This window comes from Belonocnema kinseyi, chromosome 10 (assembly GCF_010883055.1).
Source record: "Belonocnema kinseyi isolate 2016_QV_RU_SX_M_011 chromosome 10, B_treatae_v1, whole genome shotgun sequence".
Taxonomy (NCBI): Eukaryota; Metazoa; Arthropoda; class Insecta; order Hymenoptera; family Cynipidae; genus Belonocnema; species Belonocnema kinseyi.
In genome coordinates, this window is record NC_046666.1 from 16,646,838 (window position 1) to 16,670,689 (window position 23,852).

Sequence of the window (23,852 nt, forward strand, 5' to 3'; positions counted from 1 at the left end):
AATATTTTTTCATTATTTTTTACAAGTAAAAAGGCAAAGCAGAGTAAAAAATTGCAGAAAAGTCCAAATTGTTCTGTTTTTTTTAGAGATGATAGTTATAAACAATCATTTACCTTCAAGATTTGTATAATTGGCAACAAAAATTGAAATTGGTGATTTTTTCAATTTCAGATATCTTTTTATCATTTTAATTGATTCACACTTTTTTAAAGTTTCAGTTTTAATATATTTTCCAAAATACCACAATTGTTGATCTTTTAAACAAATTAAGCAAACAAATATGAAATTTTGACACTTTGGCCTAAAAAACAATTTGTTTGCACTAAATCTGTTTTACATTTTTGTGAGATTTGAAACAATCAGTGGCTTCAAGACGAAATAGATGAGCTTTCCAGTAAAAAATCAGATTTTTCAAGAAAATAGTTAAAGATTTTCGAAGATAAAATTCAAACAAGTACAATTAATTTCCCACCATGACAGATAAATTTACCTCCTAAATTTTCATTTTTTTTTACAGAATCAAGATTCGCACCCACTTCAACCAATCCTGTCCAAAATACAACAGGAAATGTAAATCATCCAAATTTTTACAATTCTTTTGATGCTCATGAACCTCACGAAGCCCGTAAGATAATTAAATTTCTTTTTTATAAATTCAGAAATTATTATAAGTTTAAAAATTTGAAAAACTGTAGAGAATTTGGAAAAGTTTTTATACTTTTAAACGTTTAAAAAATTGAAAAATCTTAGAAATTTTGGGAACATTGAAAAAATTTTCTTTATTACACGAAAAAGATTAACGTTCTACAAAAAAGATGAATTTTTAAGAAAACATGTGAATGTTTTACAAAAAAAAATTATTTTTATTTAAAATATCAGTTTTCAAACAAAAATTTCATGTTTACATTTCGAGCGAAGTAAATTAATTCTCTGCCAAAAGAAATATTAATTTTTAATAACATAGTTAAATTTTTGTACAAAGAGATGAATTTACACAAAAAATAATATTTAAAAAATTAGTTAAACTTTCTACAAAGTTCTCAAATTTCTGCATTTATGAACACTAGGATGCGAATTGTAATGAATATCGCCCGGAAAGGTGTTCGAGTTCATACACAAATAATATAATTTGTTTTAATTTCTGAAAAAATTATATTTAGAGGTGACGCAAGCCTCATGAAGTTTAACACGTATTTCAATAAGAAAAAAAGATGTCCCGTTTATAACTAAAAATACAAATAAGTGAAAAAATGGGTTTTGGAATCTTTGCGCTAATTATTATTTTTTTCTTTTCCTTGCATGCGCACCGTTTTCAATACATAAAATACTACTCTATACATAAAAATAAATTTTTAAATAAATTATTTAAACAGTTTATTATTTTTTCGAACAATTTCCTCTCAGCAGATAAATAGAAATTTTACCTTTATTTAAAAAATTTTCAACTTTAAGTCCATTTTTTAATTAAAGCGAGTTAATTGATTAATTAAAGTAAAAAAATTATTGGTTCAAATAATTCATTTCTATTATTAATATTCAATTTTAGTATTTCTAGAAATTTGCGTTTATTTTAAACATTTTTTTACTCCGTAAAGTATAAATTAATGCAAGTAAACATAGTTGCTTAAAAAATGCATGATTTTTTATAAATATCTTCTTTTAGATAACTTTTAGAAAATTTCGATTTTTTATGAACTCTTAAGATTTTTATCCAGTTTTTTCTTTCTTAAGGTAATAATTAATTGAGGTTGACAAACAAGCTTTTTTAAACATTTGATTATTTTCTATAACTATCTTCTCTAAAAGTATTACTAAAAAGTTTTTGTTTCTAAAATTGTTAGTTTTTTTTAAATTTTGTATTCATGAACAAATAATAAGCGAAGTTCAACAAGAATCATTTTTTAAAGGCTATTGTTTTTTTAATTCTATTATTTTTGTGTTTTTTCATCAATGCTTAAAAAAATTGATTTAAACAAAAAAAGCCATCCTAAATAACAAAAAAATGAAAAATAGAATAATTATAAGCAGCTTAGAGAACAAGATCTGTAAATTACTAGTAATTTTTTTTTTAATTTAAAGAAGGAGTTTATTGCAAAGCGTATAAAAAGAAATTTGGAAATAGAAAATATTTTCTTATCAGCCCCTCCATTTTTTTCATAAAAATAAATATAATTTGTTTTCAGTGAAGTAATGAAATTGAAAATTTGCACTACTGTTATGAAATTGAATATTCTCTATTATTTTTGTAATAAAAATTTATTTTTGGTTCAAATATCTCCATTACGATAATTCCTTTTAATAATTGTGACGTGAAATGATTATCTGAATTTAATTTAAGAAATTATATGCACATACATTTAAATGATAATAATTATAAACTTATCCTTTTGACACTAACTAAATTATAAATCATAAAGCGATTGTGCTAAGATTCATTTTTTTTAGGATTAGTTTAAAGCTCATAATTAATTTAATTTAAACAAAGAGAATTTAAAATTTGAAAAATATATAAAGTGAGAATTATTTGAATGTTTTAAAGAAAATCATTCTTTAAAGCATCAAATTGTTTAAATTTTCCATGTAAAATAATTTTTATAGCTGTCTTTGATTTAAAAACTTTGAATATTTATTCACTAGTTCTGTCAAAATTTAAATTTTCTAAGTTTACTTCAAAAGCAATAAAAATATACAGAAATGGAAATTTCTATTTGAAAAATAAATAAAGATTGAATTCAGGAAGTTTTAAATTAGTTACATATATTGATTATTTAGTTTAATATCATGTGATTGAAGCTAAGCTAATACTTTAACAATAAAAGTTTTTTTATAATATCTTTATTACAATTATATAATTAAAAAAAAAATTAAAACAAGGAGTTTATTGCAAAGCGTATAAGAAGAAATTTTGAAATAGAAAATATTTTTTTATCAGCCCCTCCCCTTTAGCAAAAGATTATACACGAAAAAGAAAGAGATTATTTAAAATATTTTACTCCCTCATATTAATTTATTAATTGTAAATAACTTAAAAATCAAAACAAAGCTAAACATTAGAAAAATTTCAACTTTCCAGTACTTAACTTATAGAAGATAGTTATGAATAATAATAATAAAAAATTGTTTAAACAATTTTTTATTAACTTTCAATAATTAATACTTAACCAACATAATTGGAAAGTGGACAGAAATTTCATAAGAAAACGGCAACTATCTGGCATTAATATATATAAAAATAGTTAATAACAATAATAAGTTATTCAGACAATCCCTCCCACTCAAATTTAATTAATTAATAATTCACTCTAAATAAAAAATAGACAAACAATTAAAAATTTAAGAAAAATCCACAACTTTCTACCACGAAGCAAAGAGAATATTATTAACAATAATAATGAACGGTTTAAACAATTATCGTTGCTCACATGAATTAATTATTACTCCCGTCAAATTGAGAAACATCTAATTATTAATATTAAGTACTATTTTCTGTATTATAAACAGTTTAAATGAAAAAAGGTGCAAAAAATCATAATTGACGCTAAAAAGTCAAAAAACCCGCTTGGGCCCTCATGGTGTTTTTTTGGTTTTTTTTTTTTTATGAAAAAAGTTAACTTTCAATTTTGTTTAGCTAATATTGCCGATTCTGATTAAAATCTAAAAAAAACGTATTTTTATCTTATACAAAAGTTAAGCTTCATGGCGCTTACGCCACCTTTCAAAGTCATTTTTTTAAAAAGGATTTATTTTCCTGAGAATTGGAACAAATTTTCGGGTTATATCCAAGAAAATAAATTTTAAAAATTTCGTTAAAATTGCTGAGTTATATCAAAAGAGCTTTTTTATTTTATTTTTGTAAATACAAATTTTTATTGTTGTGGAAGCTTTTTGTTCTTCTGTACAATCTCAAAAAGTAAGGTTGGGCCTTGATAGTACACTATTTTTCAAATACATCTATTTTTCTAATATGCCTGTGAGATTCTTCTGAATTTTTTTTTTTTTTTACAGAAGCAAGACTAAGTCATTTCGAGAGAAATAATGGTAATTATAACAGTGGGTACTCAAGTTCTGCATTGAGTAGCAGCGTACCATCAAGTGACGAATATCAACATTCTGCAGATGATGGTGAGATAATTACAATTTTGTTGTGAATTTTAGAAATTATGATAATTTTAGAAATTTTAAAAATATAAGCATACTCGGAAATATGTTAAATTTGAGAAATTTCAAAAATATACAAAAATCTAATATATTTCAAATTTTTTTCTAAATTTTTGTAAAGTTTCGGTATCGAAGTTTTCGCGGTGAGGGGGTCGATTAAATCAAAGTTCGTACTCACTAGGGTGGTTCGCAAATTCTTTTTTCTCACAAGAAAAAAGGAGGTTTTTGTCAAATTTATTTAGAATCCTCAATAAAATCTGAATCGAGTTGAAACTCAACATTTCTGTTCAGAATTAGCCATAGAATACAACATGAAATTAGCCATAGAATAGAACCGTTTTTAAATTAGCGATGGGGGGGGGGGTTCATAAATATGTACAAAATTGATTTTTTAAACACTTTATTTTTTTTGTTAATAATGTTTTCTTAGAATAATTTTTGAAAGTTTCAGTTGCTTAAATTTTCAATTTTTGTCCAATTTTAAATTAAAGTTATTTAAATAACTAATTATAGTCAAGGAAATTTATTGTTAAAACATTTTTCAATAATTTTAATAATATTTTATTTGAATAATGCTAGGGAGATACGGTTTTTCCACTATTTTAACTACTTGTTTATTTTTTATTGAAAATGCCTTGATAATCAATTAGATTTAGCAAGAATAATTTTTTTAACAAATTATTGTTGTTTTTCACTATCTTCAACTATATCAATGCCTCATAGTTGCGATCTTTTCGGAATTTTGAACCACTCTTTCCTTTTTTGACTTAGTGAGGTAATAATTAATAAATATCAACAATAATGTTTTTTAAGCAATTAACTATTGTCTAAAAAAGCTCTTTCTCTAAAAGCTTTCTTCTCTAAAAGGTTTCTTCTCATAAATACGTCCTAGAAAGTTGCGGTTTCTTTGAAACGTTTAAATTGGCTTTACCTTCTTAGTTGTGGACAAATAATAAATAAACATTAGAGACAAACATGTTTAAACAAATCTCTCTGTCTTAAATATATTTATCTGGAGGGGGTGAGGCTTATTTAAAAACATGTCAAATTCCAAAATTTCCTTTTACGCTTTGCAATAAGCTTCTTGTTGTAATTCAAAATAAAATTTTTACAAGCCAATCGTTTATCAATGTGGCACAAAATTTTTCTTAGTGGAGCATATGAGCGAATTTGAAGATCTTCAAGGTCATTTGACTTGAACTTGATTTTTCAAATGGAGGGGGATAGCGTGATACAACCCCCCCCCCCCCAACACCTTGTATAACTTCTTAGGTTATGTGGCGTAAAATTTTTATCGATGGCGAATTTGAGCCTCCTAAATTTTCATTTTTTTTTTACAGAAACAACTCCACGAAACAGAGCGGGCGAACATTCAGGATTCAAAGAACCAGCAAATACTCCAAAATATTACTTTTATTAAGTATTCATATTTTCTGGTTGAATTTATCTGGTCGAAAAAATCCAACTATTTTTGTATAAAAATAAACTATTTAATAGAAAAGTAATATTTTCAATAAAAATTGTTATTGTATGGTGAAAAATTAATCTATTTTATGGAAACTTGATGTATTCTGTTAAAAAGTCAACTATTTTATTATTCCTCGTGGTCTAAAATTCTACTATTCTTAAAATTGTAATGAAGTAGTGAAATAAAAATAATATAAAAAAATGAATTGGATTTATAATAAGGAAGAGTAAATTCTAATTACTTACATTTTTTATTCAAGAATTTTACATGTATTTTTTTTATTTATATTGTTTTTCATTAAATATGGAGATTGTCTCATGGACATCCAAGCCTATATGACATACATTGTTCTACCGGATAAATTACTTCTTAATTTTTATTCAGAAAAAGGACATCCATTTTTCACATTTATAGAGTTAGATTAGATTAGATTTCTTAATCTATTTATTCGAGTTTTTTACATATCTAGAATCTCCCCCTCACATAAGGTCGTCAGACATGAAACCCTTAATAAGCTATCTCTAAAGTACTGAATCATATGGGGTTATCATATTATAAAATTTTCCTAGTCGTCAGACCTTCTGTTTGACACTAGCTCAAAAAATTTAGAACACGACCAAGTGAGAATCACGAACGGTCACCCATCCGAGCTTCAACCGCACCCATCAGTTCTTAACCAGGATAAATTTCCAATCTAGGAAACTTGGAAGTTTTCCTGAAATTTTTGTGAGAATGTTGAACTTTAATTAAATTTTAAATATGAAAGTACTAAATGTTTTTATTGCTTTCCCAATTTCAATAAAATGAATTTTTTATACTCACAAAATGTGTCCTATATGTTATAAAGATTTTAGGAATTTAGGTTTTAAAAGTTTCAAAAAAGGCTAACAAAAATTTCAGGATCATTAAAAAAAATTTCAAGAATTTCGAAGAGTACACAAAGATTGAAAAGATTTTAAAGGGGTATGTAAATTGATGTGAAAGGATTCGGAACGAGGTAGATCTAGCGTTTGCCTGGATTAATCCAAGGAGAATTTGGTGGTGCTGCGTTTCCGCTCATATGGTTTAAACTATGAAATTCTGCTGCTGACATCAGTCTCGGATAGCCAGTGGTCGGATCTATGTATTGCCCTGTAAAAAAAATTAAATTGAAAAGGCTCTCGAAGAACAATTTGTAAAACAAATGTGCAGTCCTTCTTCTCAATAATGCCGCTCTCAATAATGTCGCTCTCAATAATGCCATTAATCCCATTCCCGATTTCTCAATAATGACGCACGATAGTTAGGAATCATTTATAAACCATGAAACCAATTTTCGGACATTTTCACCCCCCCCCCCTTTTGAAAACCGTTTATTTGATTATACCCCCCACCCCTAAGGTAACCTAACCTTTCGGTAAAACCTGTTTTTATGTTTATACTGATTTTTGTTTATGTTTATAGAGAGTCAAGTTGCCAATGTGTCGCGTCCCAGGTAGCTTAGCACGTATTCTACGAGAACTTTTTCAAAATTTAGATTGTTTCAACAGCCAAAATTGCTAAAAATTGTGTGTCGACGATCTCGGTGGTCCAGGTCGAACACAAGGTAGTTTGAAACGTTTTCTACGAGAACATTAAAAAAATTTTAATTTCGTGAATGATGAAAACAATTCTAAATGGTGATTCGACGACCCGGGTGCACCAGGTCGCTCCCTAGGTAGCTTAGCACGTATTCTACGAGAACTTTTGCAAAATTTGGATTATTTGAAAAGCCAAAATTAATAAAAATTGTGTCGACGATCCGGATGCTCCAGGTCGAACAAAATGTAGTTTAAAACGTTTTCCACAAAAACTTTTTAAAAATTTAAATTTTGTCAATGATGAGAACAATTCCAAATGGTGATTCGACGAACCGGGTGCACCAGGTCGCTCCCCGCGTAGCTTAGCCACGTATTCTATGAGAACTCTTTAAAAATTTAGATTGTTTTAACATACAAAATTACTAAAAATTGTGTGTAGACGATCCTAGTGCTTCAGGTCGAACACAAGGTAGTTTAAAACGTTTTCTACGAAAAATTTTTCAAAACTTAAATTTTTCCAATGATAAAAACAATTCCAAACGGTGATTTGACGACCCGGGTGCACCAGGTCGCGCCTTAGGTAGCTTTGTACGTATTCCAAGAGAACTTTTTCAAAATTTAGATTGTTTCAACAGCTAAAGTTACTCAAAATTGTAAGTCGACGATCCGGGTGCACCAGATAGAGCATCAGGTAGTATAGTACCATTTGAATTTGTTTTCATTATACACAAACTTTAACTTTTTTAAATTCTCCTAGAATACGTTCTATACTACATGGTGCTCGATTTAATGTACCCGGATTGTCGACTCACAATTTTCAGTAATTTTGGCTGTTGGAACAATCTAAATTTTGAAAGTGTGCTCGTAAAATACGTGCTAAGAACATTGGGCGCGACTTGGTGCACCCCGGTTTTCGACTTACCATTTGGAATTGTTTTAATTATTGACCAAATATAAATTTTAAAAAAAAGTTCTCGTAGAATACGTAATTAACTACCTGGTGCCCGACCTGGTGCACCCGGATGGTCGACTCCAAATTTCTAGTAATTTTGGCTATTGAAACAACCTCAATTTTGAAAAAGTTCTCGTGGAATACGTACTAAGCTACCTAAGACGCGACTTGGTGCACCCGGGTCGTCGACTCACCATTTTAAATTGTTTGAATCATTAAAAAAAAAAATTTAACTCTCGTAGAATACGTAATTAACTACCTGGAGCTCGACCTGATGGACCCGGATCGTGCACTCAAAATTTATAGTAATTTTGGCTGTGGAAACAATCTAAATTTTGAAAAAGTTCTCGTGGAATATGTACTAAGTTACCTGAGGCGCGACTTGGTGCACCCGGATCATCGACTCACCATTTGGAATTATGTAAATCATTAAAAAAATATAAATTTTAAAAAAATTCTCGTAGAATAAGTAATTAACTACCTGGTGCTCGACCTGATGGACCCGGATCGTGCACTCAAAATTTATAGTAATTTTGGCTGTGGGAACAATCTAAATTTTGAAAAAGTTCTCGTGGAATACGTACTAAGCTACCTAAGGCGCGACCTGGTGCACCCGGATCGTCGACTCACCATTTGGAATTGTTTAAATCATTCAAAAAATATAAATTTAAAAAAAATTCTCGTAGAATACGTAACTAACTACCTGGAGCTCGACCTGATGGACCCGGATTGTGCACTCAAAATTTATAGTAATTTTGGCTGTGGGAACAATCTAAATTTTGAAAAAGTTCTCGTGGAATACGTACTAAGCTACCTAAGGCAAGACCTGGCGCACTCGGGTCGTCGACTCACCATTTGGAATTGTTTAAATCATTAAAAAAAAAAATTTAATTCTCGTAGAATACGTAATTAACTACCTGGTGCTCGACCTGATGGACCCGGATCGTGCACTCAAAATTTATAGTAATTTTGGCTGTGGGATCAATCTAAATTTTGAAAAAGTTCTCGTGGAATACGTACTAAGCTACCTAAGGCGCGACCTGGTGCACCCGGATCGTCGACTCACCATTTGGAATTGTTTAAATCATTCAAAAAATATAAATTTAAAAAAAATTCTCGTAGAATACGTAATTAACTACCTGGAGCTCGACCTGATGGACCCGGATGGTCGACTCTAAATTTCTAGTAATTTTGGCTGTGGGAACAATCTAAATTTGGAAAAAGTTCTCGTGGAATATGTACTAAGTTACCTAAGGCGAGACCTGGTGCACCCGGATAATCGACTCACCATTTGGAATTTTTTAAATCATTCAAAAAATATAAATTTAAAAAAAATTCTCGTAGAATACGTAATTAACTACCTGGAGCTCGACCTGATGGACCCGGATGGTCGACTCTAAATTTCTAGTAATTTTGGCTGTGGGAACAATCTAAAATTTGAAAAAGTTCTCGTTGAATATGTACTAAGCTACCTGAGGCGCGACCTGGTGCACCCGGATCGTCGACTCACCATTTGGATTTGTTTAAATCATCCAAAAAATATAAATTTAAAAAGAGTTCTCGCAGAATACGTGCTAAACTACCTGGTATGCGACACAGTGCATCCAGGTAGTGAACTTACCATTTAGAGACGTATCGGCTATTGATAAACCTAAGATTTTCATTTTTAATGCAAGCTCATTTTGTATGACACTTATTTGTGATTAGCGCGTCCTAAGCATGAGAAACGGGCAGGAGCCAAGGCTTGCGCCATGCTGTCATTCAGCCGTGACACATGCTTTAGCCAGATATTTCCAAGTGACTTGCCATGCTTGAGCTATGCAAACTTTTTTCACGCGGGTAGGTGATTATTTGAATAAATCATTGAATTTTTAATATGAAATGCCCAATTTTATATAAAATAACGTTAAATTTTTTAATGAAAAATATGAAATTTTGATTGAAAAACTTAATTTGATAACAAAAAGTTCGAATTTTAAGAAAAATAAAAGTAGTCTTAAACCAAAAGTTAAATTTTTAACTAATCTAGATTAATTTTCAACGAAAAATTTTTTTTTCTAAATAGTTCAATTTTATCAAAAAGTTAAATTTTTACTTGAAAATAAACCATTTTCGAGCTACAATGGAATAGGTAAATTTTCAATTACCAAAGTAATTTTTCAAAAAAAAGGAATTTTAAACAAAATTATTTAATTTTCAAAGAAAGAAGTCAATTTTATATTAAGATTTTAAATCATCAGCCAAAAAATGCATTTTTGAGAAAGTAGTAAAACTTCAAAACATAATTGTTAAATTTTTAAACAAAAACTTGAGTTTTCACGCAAAGAGATTAATTTATAACAAGAAAATGAATTTTCAACAAAATTTAGGAATTACTAACTAAAAATTATGCAATTTTTTAAAAAAGTTTAACTTCTAGCGAAAAAATCAAAATTCTAAACAAAATCCAAGATTTTTTAACCAAAAAGTTGAAGTTTCAAATGAAAGAGATGAATTTTGAAACCAAAAGATTATTTTACTATGAGAAAAAGACGAATTTTTAATCAAATTTCAGAATTCTCAACAAAAAAGTTAAATTTTCAAATAGAAAAGACGAATTTTTAATCAAAACAGATTGATTTACTACATAATATAGACGAATTTTCAATCAAATTCAACGATTCTCAACCATAAAGTTAAATCCTTAAAAAAGCTTTTATGGAAGTAGTTCAACTAAAAAACCTACTTGTTTAATTTATTAATAGAAAAAAACTAATTAGAAAAAGAAATTAAATAATTCTCAACTAAACAGTTCAATTTTTAACTAAAAAAGATGAATTTTTAAACAAAAATTTTAACTGTTTACAGTGAAAGACGAATTCTTTAACAAAATTCAAGAATTCTGAACCAAAAAATAAAGGTTTTAATTAAAAAAGATGACATTTTAAACCAAAGGATTAGTTTACGACGAAAAAGGCGAATTTGTAATAAAATTCTAAATGAAAAAATAAATGAAAAAAAAAGTAATATTATAGCCAAAAAAATTAATTTTGTACCAAAACCATTAGTCATCATTTGGAAACGTACGAAAAACATTACCATATGTACTTTAAAAAAAATTTATCTGAATTCCAAAAGGTTAATGTATGTGTATCCTTACTGTGACTACCCCCCCCCCCCTGAATCGTTACCGATCTTAGGTTTTGTGAAACACCCCACCCCCCTCTTAAAGTGGCAACGTAATTTAAAAACGACCTCTTACAGGAATTTACACTTTTACACCTGAAATAGACATTAATGGCAGCACGGTACTATTGAGAAAGTGCTTCCGAAATTCATGCTCCTTAAAAATCAAATTTAACAAAAAATTCAAATAAAAAGCACTTTTGTGATATTTTAGTGATGAATTAAATTAACATAAATTTTTTTAAATTTCTGGTAATTTATAGAAATTTTGAAATTTAATTTTAGGTTATTTATCTAAAGTTACCAGAAATTTCCAAAAATTTCATAAGTTTCCTCAAATTGATCAAAATGTTTAAAATTGAATTTTGGGTAATTTGTGGTAAATTACAATAGTTACCTATAAAATTGCTATGAATAACTGAAAATTTCCATAAATTTCTGGAAATTTATAGATATTTTGGTATTGAATTTTGAGCCATTTATGAAAAATTACCATAAATTACCTGCAATATTACTATACTTACCAAACACTTCATAAGTTTACAGAAATGTATAAAAAAGTTTAAAATTGAATTTTTCGTAATTTATGGTAATTTACAATATTAACCTGTAAAATTTTAATTGATTACCGAATATTTCCAGAAATTTGTAGGATTTTTTCAATTGAATTTTGCCCAATTCAGGGCAAGTCACCATAATTTACCAAAAACTTCATAAATTTCTATAAATTTCTGAAAATGTTCAAAACTGAGGTTTGGGCAATTTATGATAGTTTACCATATTCACCTATCAAATTATCATAAATTACCAAAAATTTCATAAATTTCCTTAAATTTCTAAAAATTTTTAAAATTGAATTTGGGGTAATTTATGGTAAGTTACAATGGTTACATATAAAATTAGAATTATTAACCAAAAATTTCCATCAATTTCCGGAAATTTATAGATATGTCTTCATTGAATGTTTGGCCATTTATCACAGGTCACCATAAATAATCTGTAATATTACTATAATTACCAAACACGTTCTAAATTTCCAAAAATTCATGAAACAAAATTTAATTACATTTTTATAATTTATGGTAATTCTCTATATTTACCTGTGAAATTTTCATTGATAACCGAAAATTTCCAGAATTTCCAGAATTTTATGGATATTCGTTTTTTTTAATTTCGGGCAATTTATGACAAGTTAATCATAAATTACTTGTAATATTACCATACTTACCAAACACTTTATAGATTTCCAGAAATTTACAAAAAAAAGGAATTGAATTTTTGGTGATTTATGGTAAATTTCCATATTTACCTGTGAAATTTTTATTGATAACGGAAAATTACCAGGAAGCTGTAGAACTTTTTGTATTTGATTTTCCGCAATTTAGGGCAAAATACTATAAATTACCAAAAACTTTATAAATTTCTAGAAATTTATAAAAATGTGCAAAACTGAGTTTTGGGTAATTTATGGTAGTTTACCATAATTACCTATCAGATTACCATAAATTATCAAAAATTTCCTTAAAATTATCAAAATGTTTAAAATGGAATTTTCGGTAATTTATGTTAAGTTACACTAATTACCTATAAAATTACCATAAATAACCGAAAATTTCCATAAATTTCTGGAAATTTATACGTATTTTTTAAATAAATTGTGAGCCATTTATGACAAGTTACCATAAATTACCTGTAAGATTACCTTGCTTACAAAACTTTTTATAAATTTCCGGAAAGTTATAAAAATATTTATAATGAAGTTTGTGGTTATTTATGGTAATTTGCAATATTTACCTCTAAAATTGTCATAAATAACCGAAAATTTCCGGATACAATTTTTTAAATTGAATTTTTTGTAATTTATGGAAAGTTACCATAAATAACCAAAAACTTCATAAATTTCTGTGAATTGATGCAAATTTTAAAAATTGAATTTTGGGTAACTTACAATAATTTACCATAATTTCCTATTAAATTACCATAAATGACTACAAATTTCAATAAATTTCCGGTATTTAGACATTTTCAATTAAATTTTATGAAATTTATGGTAAGTTACCATAAATTACCCTTAGAGTTACATTAAACAAAGATTCAAAAGATTTCACAAGCCTATGTACAGCAGATGTGAAAAGATTTATAAGTAATAAAATCAAGTATTTGCCTTGGTGATGTGATTGAATTGGAGTATTTGGTGGTGCTGCGAATCCTGTTTCAAGTAATTGATGTTGTCCTTGATAGCCATGTTGGTTATATGTTAGCTGCTGTTGTTGTTGTTGTCGTTGTAGTAGTAGTTGTCGTCGTCTTAGTTCTGTAAAAAAATTTAATTTAGGAGGCTTCTGCAGACATACTAGGAAAATAGATTGATTTTAATTGCAGAACAACATAAGGATATATAGGAACATTTGAAGATTCTATAGAAGAAACAAAAAGCGTCTACTAAAATACAATTTTTCATAAAAAAAATAAAAGAAGGCCTTTTTAGATGACTCAAGGAGGAATTCAACACTTAAAATTTTGACTGAAAAATATTAATGCTTTAGCTACGTTGCTACACACGCATACATGATACCCTTTTTAAAATTTTTTAAAAATAATTACGAGTGGCTTCTAATTAAGAAATCTTAAATTTCTGCTCGGGGAGTCTTAAGAGAATACTTAGAGGCACAGTTGAAAATTTAGAAGTCCACGTGCGTTCTGATCGCAACCCAGTGGGAACAAGGTTTGGCGACGTCTTTACGACATCGTTACGACATTTTTACTACAACTTTACGACATCCAATGTCCATGTCGTTAAGGTGACTTTACGATATCGCAAATAAATCGTATGATCTGACGATGTCTTTACAATATCGCAAAGACATGGATATAGGATGTCGTAAAGATGTCGTAAAGATGTCGTAAATATGTCGTAAAGATGTCGTAAAGACGTCGCCAAATGTGCTCACTGGGGAGTAGGGTCGAAATTTCGAACCTTCCGCCAATCCTTTATATAAAAAAGGTAACCTCCATTTTGGTAGTAATGTAGTATAGCAGGAATCGAATATGTGATTGTAGCAATGTAGTATAGTAGGAACTGACTATATTTTTTCTAATATTATTGCTGTAGTCTATTCTCTATTAATTAAAAAATTGAACTAATTAACTAACTATTGACTGATTCATTTCAAAAGCAATAAAAATATTCATAAATCAAGTTTTAATTTAATAAAAGTTGTCGAAATTAGTTTTAATGGTTATTAATAAACTAAATATATAGAAATTTATTTTCAAATTAAAAGAAAATATAATTTAGAAATTATTAGAATGTTTTAATGAAAATGTTTAATGCTTTTTATGTTGTCAAATGATTAACGAATTATTCATTGATTCTATAAAAACTTATGATTTCTGAAATTAGTTTAAAATGTTATTAATAAATCAAGTTTTTGGAACTGAATGTTTAAATTTGAAAAAAAAGATGTGAGGTGAAAATTATTTGAATGCTTCAATAAAAATTATAGTTTAATGCTTCTCATGTTGTGAAATAATTAATTAATTATTAGATGATTAATTTTTTTTCAATAAAATTAGATAAAGATCAAAATTTTGTTTCCTAAATTCAGGTTACATAAATCAATTATTTAGTCGAAGGTTATATAACTGAATTTTGGGTATGATTTGACTGATAAAAGTTTATTTATATTAAAGCACCCCTATTTCCATTAAATAATTTTTTTAACGATTCCGATATTGTAAAATCGATCTCTGCATTCAATTTTTGAATTTATATGTAAATGTGTCTTATTTTTGTTCTGAAATTAGTACAAACGGTTATTAAAAAAATAAAATTTTCATAAATTAAAGTAAAGTTAAAAAAAAAGTAGAACAACAATAATTTCGATATCCAAATGAAATTCATAATTTAAGGCTCCTAACGTTATGAATGGATTAATTAATTATTAACTGATGTTTTTTACAATATTAAATCACAAAAAAATTAACTTGTAATTTGTTTAAAATAATTAACATAAATTGATTATTTCCTTCAAGTTTAGGTAATTGAATATTGGCCATAATTTGTATAATAAATGTTTGTGAATGTTTAAAATTCCTTTTTTTTCAATTGCATTATTTTTGTAAACGTTTGCAATGAGAAATGATCATCTGAATTTTGATTCCGAAACTATGTGCGAATATATTTTAGTTTTTCCTAAAATAGTTTGAAATTTTATAAATAACTAAAATTTTCAGAAAAATGTAGATGATTCACTGAAAATAATTGCTCAATGTTTTGTATTTCATGAGCTGATTTATAACTTATTCGCTGATTAGTTTTCTCACGGTAATTATTAACATAAAAATTGAATTATTAATCTTTCTCTATTTAGCAACAAAACCTAATTATTTATCTTGAAGTGATATGATTAAATATTTGATATAATTTTTATAATAAAAGTTTATTTATTATTATTTATTGTTAAATATATTATAATATATTACAAAAGATTTTAGAGAAATCAATGTATATTTTAAGAAATTGGATAGATTTTCAAAGGATTTCTTAAAATTTCCAAAAATGTTAAGAGATTCATCAGGCTTTAAGAAATTCAAGAACTTCATTTATTAATAAAAATTACTTGTATATCTTATAAAGCATTTGAATTCTACTTAAATTCCTTTAAAATTTTTTTAAATTACATAAAATCTCCGAAATTCGGTAAAAATAACTTGAAATCTTTTAAAATTGATTAATAAACTTTTAAATATTAAAAATACTAAATATATTGATCTTTTCTAGTTGAAAAATGAACTTTTTTTCTTGAAATTTTTTTTTACAGAAAATTACTCCTTTTTGGTCAAAAATGCAACAATTTGGTATAAAAAAACATCTATCTGGCATAAAGGAAACGATTTGATTGAAAATTTTTCTAGGTTAAGAATTTAACTTATTGGCAGATAATTCGTATCTTTGACTTCAAAAGTCAAAAATGGGGATGGAAATCGATGTGTTCCGTTGAAAATTAATAATGCTGAAAATTATTTATTCAGTATATTTTTAAACTTATTGCCCACTTGTCACTTACAGTGTGTTAATCTTTAATTTATTATAGCAAAATTAACTGCTTAACGTTTTTACTATTTTTCTTTGGTACTTGAAGTGACTTATTAGTTGATTAAATTAAGCAAAAGTAATTATTGGATCAAATCATTATTGTTAAGAACTGTTTTTATTTATATTAATGTCAGATAGTTGATGTTTTTCCTAACATTTTTTACTTGTTGTCTCCTTTTCTCTTAGTGAATTAATAATTAATGCAATTTTTATATAAATAGATGTTTAAACAATTGAGTATTGATTGTGATTATCTTCTACTAAATAAGTGCTAGAAAGTTTTGGGTTTTTCTGGAATCTTTAACTTTGCTTTGCCTTTCTAGTTATCAAACAGTAATAAATTAACATTAAAATAAACTTCTTGTAATTTAAAAAATAACTTTTACAATCCATTTAGAGAACTGGGTCCCCGCACCTACTTCTAATTATTCTATTTTTTGCTTTTGTCTCTCGTTTAAAATAGCTTTCTCATTTCAAACAATCTTTTTTAAACATTGGCACAAGAGAAAGAAAAATTCAGTTGACAAAGTACAATACTGTTTTTATATACTTAGAGAAAAGATTGTTAAAGATTATAAATTCTTTGAGAAACGTTGTACATTAACTTGCATTATTTATTACGTAACTGAGTAAAAAATGAGTGAGAAGTTAAAAATGTCAGCAGCAGCCGCATCTATCTGGAATTATTAGCAAATAAGATAGCTATAAACGATAATAATTTGTATAAATAATTAATTTTGCTGAATTGAATGAACTATTTGCTCATCCAAAGTGAAAAGTAGATAAATATTTGTAAATTTCACAAAAAACCGCAACTTTATAGCATCATTCGAATTCAATATTATTAATAATTATAATAATTATTTATTTTTTAAGCAGTTAGTTTTGTTAACTTCAGTTAATTATTTAACTCTCTTTAATTTAAAATTTGACAAAATTGGAAAATTTTGGAAATAACAGCGAATTTCTACATCTATCCTAAGATAAAAATGCGAAAAACAAGAATAAATTGTAGAAGAATTTTATTTAAACATCTAGTTAACAGCCTAATATCGTATTCTATGCATAAAAACAATCTTTATTATAAAAAAGTTATAATTAGCTTCAAAAGCTCCGACCTGATCTACGGTGATAGAGTCTGGGTTGAAGATTGTTAGTTTGCTAGAGAGCTGTTCGTGCCTCCAGGCAAAGGCTACTCATACACCGAAGTCCCTTTCGTGGTAGATGTGTGTCGTTGGAAGCCGGTTCCCAGAGGAACCGAAGCCTGTTGTGTGGCCTGAGTGTGAGCCGGTTCCGGAAGAACCGAACGTCATGACTCTTTGTAGGCCGGAGAACTCCCTCACTTGGCTGGACGCGCTAGGAGCGGCGCTCGTACGGGCAGGCTGATATTGTTCCGCTGCAGGAACTCGTCGAGGTGGCTCAGTGACCGGGGCCCATCCCGGCGGCTAGTCAGCGGTTGCCGTGGCAACCGAAATGCACCCTTCGAAGTCAGCAGATATCTCCATTCCTGCAGTCCATCCATGGATGCCGTCAACCGTCAACCGAAACCTCGGTTAATGGTTGGAAACGCGTATGGAACCAACTCTCACTGAAGGTGGAGGGATCACTCTACAGGCCGGTTAAGAACGGCTAATCGGCGACGGAGGCGGATGCGCTTGCTAGTACGGGAGCGGGAAGATTTGTTTCCAGACATAGGTTGTCTGGAGGAGGAGTTGGAAGAAAACACAGTGAGGGGCTTGCGGAGCTGCAAACAAAGCCTACCTGCCACTTGAAAACAGGATAGCTAAAGGCTTTCGGAGCAGCGCCGGAGCTTTGCGGCCTTGGAAAGAAGTAAAGAAAGAGGTTTGCGGAGCTGCGAGGGAGCTTGCTAATGTCTGAAGAGAAGAGAGAGATACGAAAGAGAGAGGTGAACGGAACTGCTAGAGCTTACCGTTCTAAGAAAGAAGTGGATATGCAAGCTTGCGGAGCTGCAAAGAGCTTACCGGCCTCGGAGAAAAGAGAACGAGAGAGAGCGATATTGGAGGATAGAGAGAGAAAAAAATAAAGAAATGCTGGTATTAATTTTGTGATTTGAAAGAACTCTATATTACTTTTAAAAAATTGGTACAAAAAGTTCCGTAGACGATCAAGGGACTGAGGTTACCCAATCGATCTCCTAGAGCAAGAGTGCGTACTGTCTGAAAATAAAAAGGGGTGGCGATGAGGGGGCCCCATACATCGCCCTCTATTGAGAGATGCAATACATGGGAGTGGGCGGCTGGTGCGGCTAAAGGGCGCCTGCCGCACTCTCATGATTAATGATCACCCCTAAGAATAATCGTACTCGATGAAGTTGTTGTGCCTTACCCGTTTAGGCATTATTACACAATCTGAAAGAAGTTTAACATGGCTTGAATTTAAAGTGAAGTTTATTAAATGTAGAAAAAAGACCGCAAGCGGGGAAAAAACACAAAATCCAATAATGGATTTTATGAAAGAAATGTAAAGCTAGGTAGAGAAGAAGAGTAGGAAATGGGTGGAGGGGTCGAAAATAAAAGTTTCCGGTTGACTTATTTCATGAGAAAGTTTTTTGGCATCGCCTGTTTGTGGAGAGGATCAAAATTATATTTCCCTAGAGAGTAAATATGTTTAAAAGGTAATAATGATGTAGATTTATGAAATTTAGTGGCGGTTTCCTTAATACACTCTGAGATGTATGGTAATTAAAATTCTCTGTGAAGGACAGAGTTCTTAGTATATCGAGCAGTCAATGTGATACGTCTGAGAAATTTATTTTGCATGATCAGAATGTGATTAATATTGCTTTTTGATGCCCCCCCCCCCCGCCCCCAATTGTGCATGCATAAGTTATGATCGGTCGAACAAACGTTTTGTGAATTAGGATTCCATATTCAAGTTTCAGGCTAGAATGTCTGTTAATAATAGAATTTGATTGAGAGATAACTCCGAGAGCTTTCCCTTCAGTTCCCTGGATATGTTGTTTTCAGTTAAGATGCTTGCGTAGTTTACCCCCGAGGTATTTCACAAAGGTTTTCCATTCTATTGGTTCTTTAAATATTTTAAGTGGATCCATTTTAGCTGTTCTTTTGACTGAGAAAAAAATTGATTCAGATTTTGTTACGTTTATTTTTATTTTCCAGAGTTTACCCCATTCTTTAATGACTTCAAGAGCTTTCTTTAATAATTTTAAGATTTTTGGAACTGGCCGGGATGAGGTCAAAACCTTCGCCTACGTCGAGGAAAAAAACTTCAGTATGTTTTCTTCGCTTGCAATTTAAGTTAAACGGTTCGGTGAGCTTGAGCATCATATGTTGTGTAGAATGACCTTTTCTGAAACCGTATTGCTGCAGTTTATGGATGCAGTTTTCCTCGAGGTTATAGTTTACATGAAAGAGTTTTTTTTTTTTAACTTTTGCTCATTGACAGGAAGCTAGTTATTTCTTTGTAGTTATCAGTGCCTGGGATTTTGAGAAATTCGGAAACAATTTTTTCGCATTCAGAGACGTGTTGTGGATCAGATGGCTCTTCGTGTAGAGTGAAATTACTTTCATAACTTGCTGCTGGAAGATTTGATTTGTCGGTAGGAGAGAGCGCAAAAGTTTGATTGGATTTTTTGAGGGGTGAAATATTTAAGCAAGGTATCGTTAAGGCTTTAGTCATGCGATATATAGAGCTATATTTAATTTGAATTTTACCAACTTCTGTGTTACAATATTCACATCTGTGCTCCTGAACTTTAGTTGCTATTGTTTTACGCAACTGATTGATTGTGTTTTTGAGAATGCAGCTTTTAGTTTTCCGATGGGTTTGACAGAGATTATTACGGTTATCGATAAGGTCTTCAATCTCAGGGCTGAAATTTTTGGCGTCTATGGCACCTGCAGCAATTACCGAGGGAGCCAGTTTGAATATTTTTTCGTAATCATTTTTTACAAATTCCCGAGAAGGAGACTGGTATCGCGAGACAATGACATATAATTCCCGTGAATTTTTATTTGTACAGCAGTTGCTTCGAGTGTTTTTAGTTCAGGGATTATTAATTCGTGATGGTTGATATTTTCTTTAATTAAAACAGCTGCCCCTCTGTTATTATTATTTCTATTTTTTTAAGCCGCGAATTTTAAATTTTGTAAATTCACGTAGCAGGATTTCGCTAAGCATGCAGATGGTAATGTTGTTTTAGTAAATCTAGGTGGCTAATTCGAGGCTTTTATTTATGATACGCTGCGAGTTCCCGAAAATGATTTTTAGAATGTTATTACACGTAGACATTCCCAATAGCAAGTGATAGGATATTATTTATAATCTCGGCAGTTGAGGTAATAGCTTCAGTCATGTTTATTTTACCCCCCCCCCCCCCCCCCCCCCCCCCCATTATGTCGGTGGCTAAGGTAGTGACTCCTTTTAGTAGGTTGATTAAGTTGACTTTAATTCTTTGTGAAGTTGAATTTTGAGTAAGTGCAACTTCTAGGGATTGTTTGATTTGTGAGACCTGACTTTTAGAGGCTGCAGGCTTTGTAATCTGAGGGTTCTGTCATTTTGTTGTTTATTGCTTAATTTGGGATTTAGTCTCGCGTGTTTTAGATTCAGATGCTCGTGAGGTTACTATAGTACTGTAAAGCGGAGTACTCTGCGGTGGCGTGTGTCTTACGGAAGGTAAAAGCCCTTGAGGAGTACCTTCGTTAGGTACAACCTGAGATACGTGTTAGGTACCACCCTTAGGATATTTTTGGTTTTAGTATTTTTGATTGGTTTTTAGAGGCTTTTTTAAAGACAGAGCGTCCTCTATAGTTTGCTGGGTCATTTTCAGCACAGTTAGCGCAAGTGGCCGGGGCATGTGCATCTTTATTGCAGGTGGAGCTGCTATTCGAAGCCCCACATTTGACACAGCGTGGGGTTGCATGGCACATGTCAGAAACATGATAGAATCTCTGGCAATTAAAGCATTGAGAAGTTTCTTCGGGATTAACGTACAACTCCACTTTTATTTTGATAAGAGCAAGCGACTGTAGTTTTAGCAAATCTTTTTCCTGTGGTGTGTTAGGTACAGTCACCAAGATCATGGGCATAAGTTTCATAGGGGTTGAAATTTTATTTTTATATATGTAGTACTGGAAACCTTGCTTCTCGATGTCACTGATAAAAGAGTGGTAGTCCTCTATGTAGCAAACGCGAACAGAATATACATCTGACCCAAGGTTATACACAATGGGTTTCTATTTAAATGTGTTTTTTATGGTATTGTGGAGCACTGAGTAGGGGTGGTTTAATTCGTCAACGATGACGTTAATATGAGGTATTTTTCCCGGTGTGGTTCTATTGGATAGTGGTTTTCTTACCACTGACGTTCATGACGTCTTACTGCTTTCATTAAGGGAAATGATCATATTGTGGTCACTGCAGGTACTGGTGAAGGCGTTACCGGCGTATTGTCTACAGAGGTGTCGAGACAATCTACCTCGGTCGAAGCGATTATCATCATTCTCTTACTGTGCGTACTGTCGGTCGAGCACACCCTCTTTTATTCTCGCTGACCGAGAGTCAGCCGGCCAGCGATTGGCCCGCATCTCTCAGCCACTCGCGTCGTGGATGGAGGGGCGCTGCGGCCACCTCTGGCATCCCTTCCTTCGCAAAGCTGAGTGCTCCGCTCGGCTTTAAACGCGCTGCATTTCGTTTACGGAACGAAAATACAAAATGACGAAAACGTAAAAATTGCGAATGAAATTACAAACTAAAATGTGTGAGATCAATGTTACGAAAGTAAAATTGGTAATTGAAATTCAGAGAGAACCTAAGTAGAACTCGCAATTTAATAATCAAAAATGTAGACAGAAATAAAGCAACGAAAATTTTTAATAAAACTAATATTACAGCCTACAAAGAAAATCTTCAAAATATGCAACTAATTAAAACAGAAGTCGTGAACGAAAATATAAGCAGTCAAAATAAAATTGATGTTATAAATTAAAAAAGTAAGAGCAACTTAAAGTCACAAGATAAAATAAAATTACGAAGAGTGGAAAACAAAAGTAAACCAGAATTTACGAAAATGATAAAGAGAAATAATAAGAATTACGAAGAGTGGAAAAACAGTTAAACTAGAATTTATAAGAATGAAAAAGAGAAATTAAAATAAAATAAAACTCAAGAAATTGCAGAAAGAAAGTAGAGAACAACTAAGAAATCGAAAAATTAAAGTAGAGAAGTGCGCACTTAAAGTATAAGAAAATATGTACAATAGATCGCAAAATTAAAGTATTTATTTTGTTCTCTAACTACCAAAATGAGTTTTAATTAATAATAAAAACAAAAGGAAAACTGGAAAATTAAATTTTACGTATAGGATGCGTTAAGGTTGGCAGCCGCTGGCCGCTTTCCACTTATAGGAAAGAAAGAGAGAAAGAGGGAGAGAGAGGTGAAGAAGCGAGGGTCATTCTTCCAGGACTGGCGCGTAATGGGAAAACCTTCCCATCAAAACTTCGCCAGGTGTTGTTTACAACACTCTTTCTTTCTTTCGAGTGTCGTGACTCACAGAGGGAAGCGAGGTCGTCAAATTGCTATTAGAGAGTAATTTTACCTGGAAGGCTTTCCCACCTCGGGCTTACGTTTATCAAACACAAACGAAGAATCATTTCTGGCAAACTGTTTTCTAGTGGTTCTCAATTGTATGGACTCAGGGGACTATATCAAAATTCAACAAATTATTTGAAATATAATTTGATGTTAAGGTGAACCCAACATTACTGAAACAATAATAAATATCGTTGTGTATCTTTTATATTCCAACATAAAATATTAACTAAAAATGTTCTATTATTTTTGAAGTTCTTTTAAATTCGTTACAAATACCTTTAATAATACACAACCTTGCCGTTCAATTGATTATTAATTCTAAAAAAATTATTTAAAGTAGTTTATTTAAACTAATAAATTATCGATTTACTTTTTAAGATGAATTTTGTAAATTAACTTTTCTGTTGAAAATTTATATTTTTAAATTAAAAATATAACTGTTTTAAATAAAACTCATCCTTTTGGCTTAAAAATTCAACAGTCTGGTTGAATTTTTTTTTATTTCTTGACTGAAAAATGTTTTTTATTAACACTTGAACTATTTTCTTGAAAATTCGTCTTTTTGGTTCAAAACATATCTTTTTAATTATAAATTTCATCTTTCTTGGGCTAAAATGCAACTGTGGTTGAAAATTCATCTGTTTAGGTTAAGAGTTTAGCATTTGATTTTATATTCGTTCTTTTTTTATTAATTTGACTGCTTTTTATGTTTAATTAAAATCTTTTTTTGGTTGAAATATCAACTATTATATTTTTTAACCAGAAATAAACTTTTTTTGTTGAGGGCTTCCGTTTCCGGTACCGATCGCGAAAGAACTCTTTTTGTCAAGTGGTGTATTTTTGGCTTTGGTGGAGGAAATAAGGGTGAGTGGATGCAGAAAA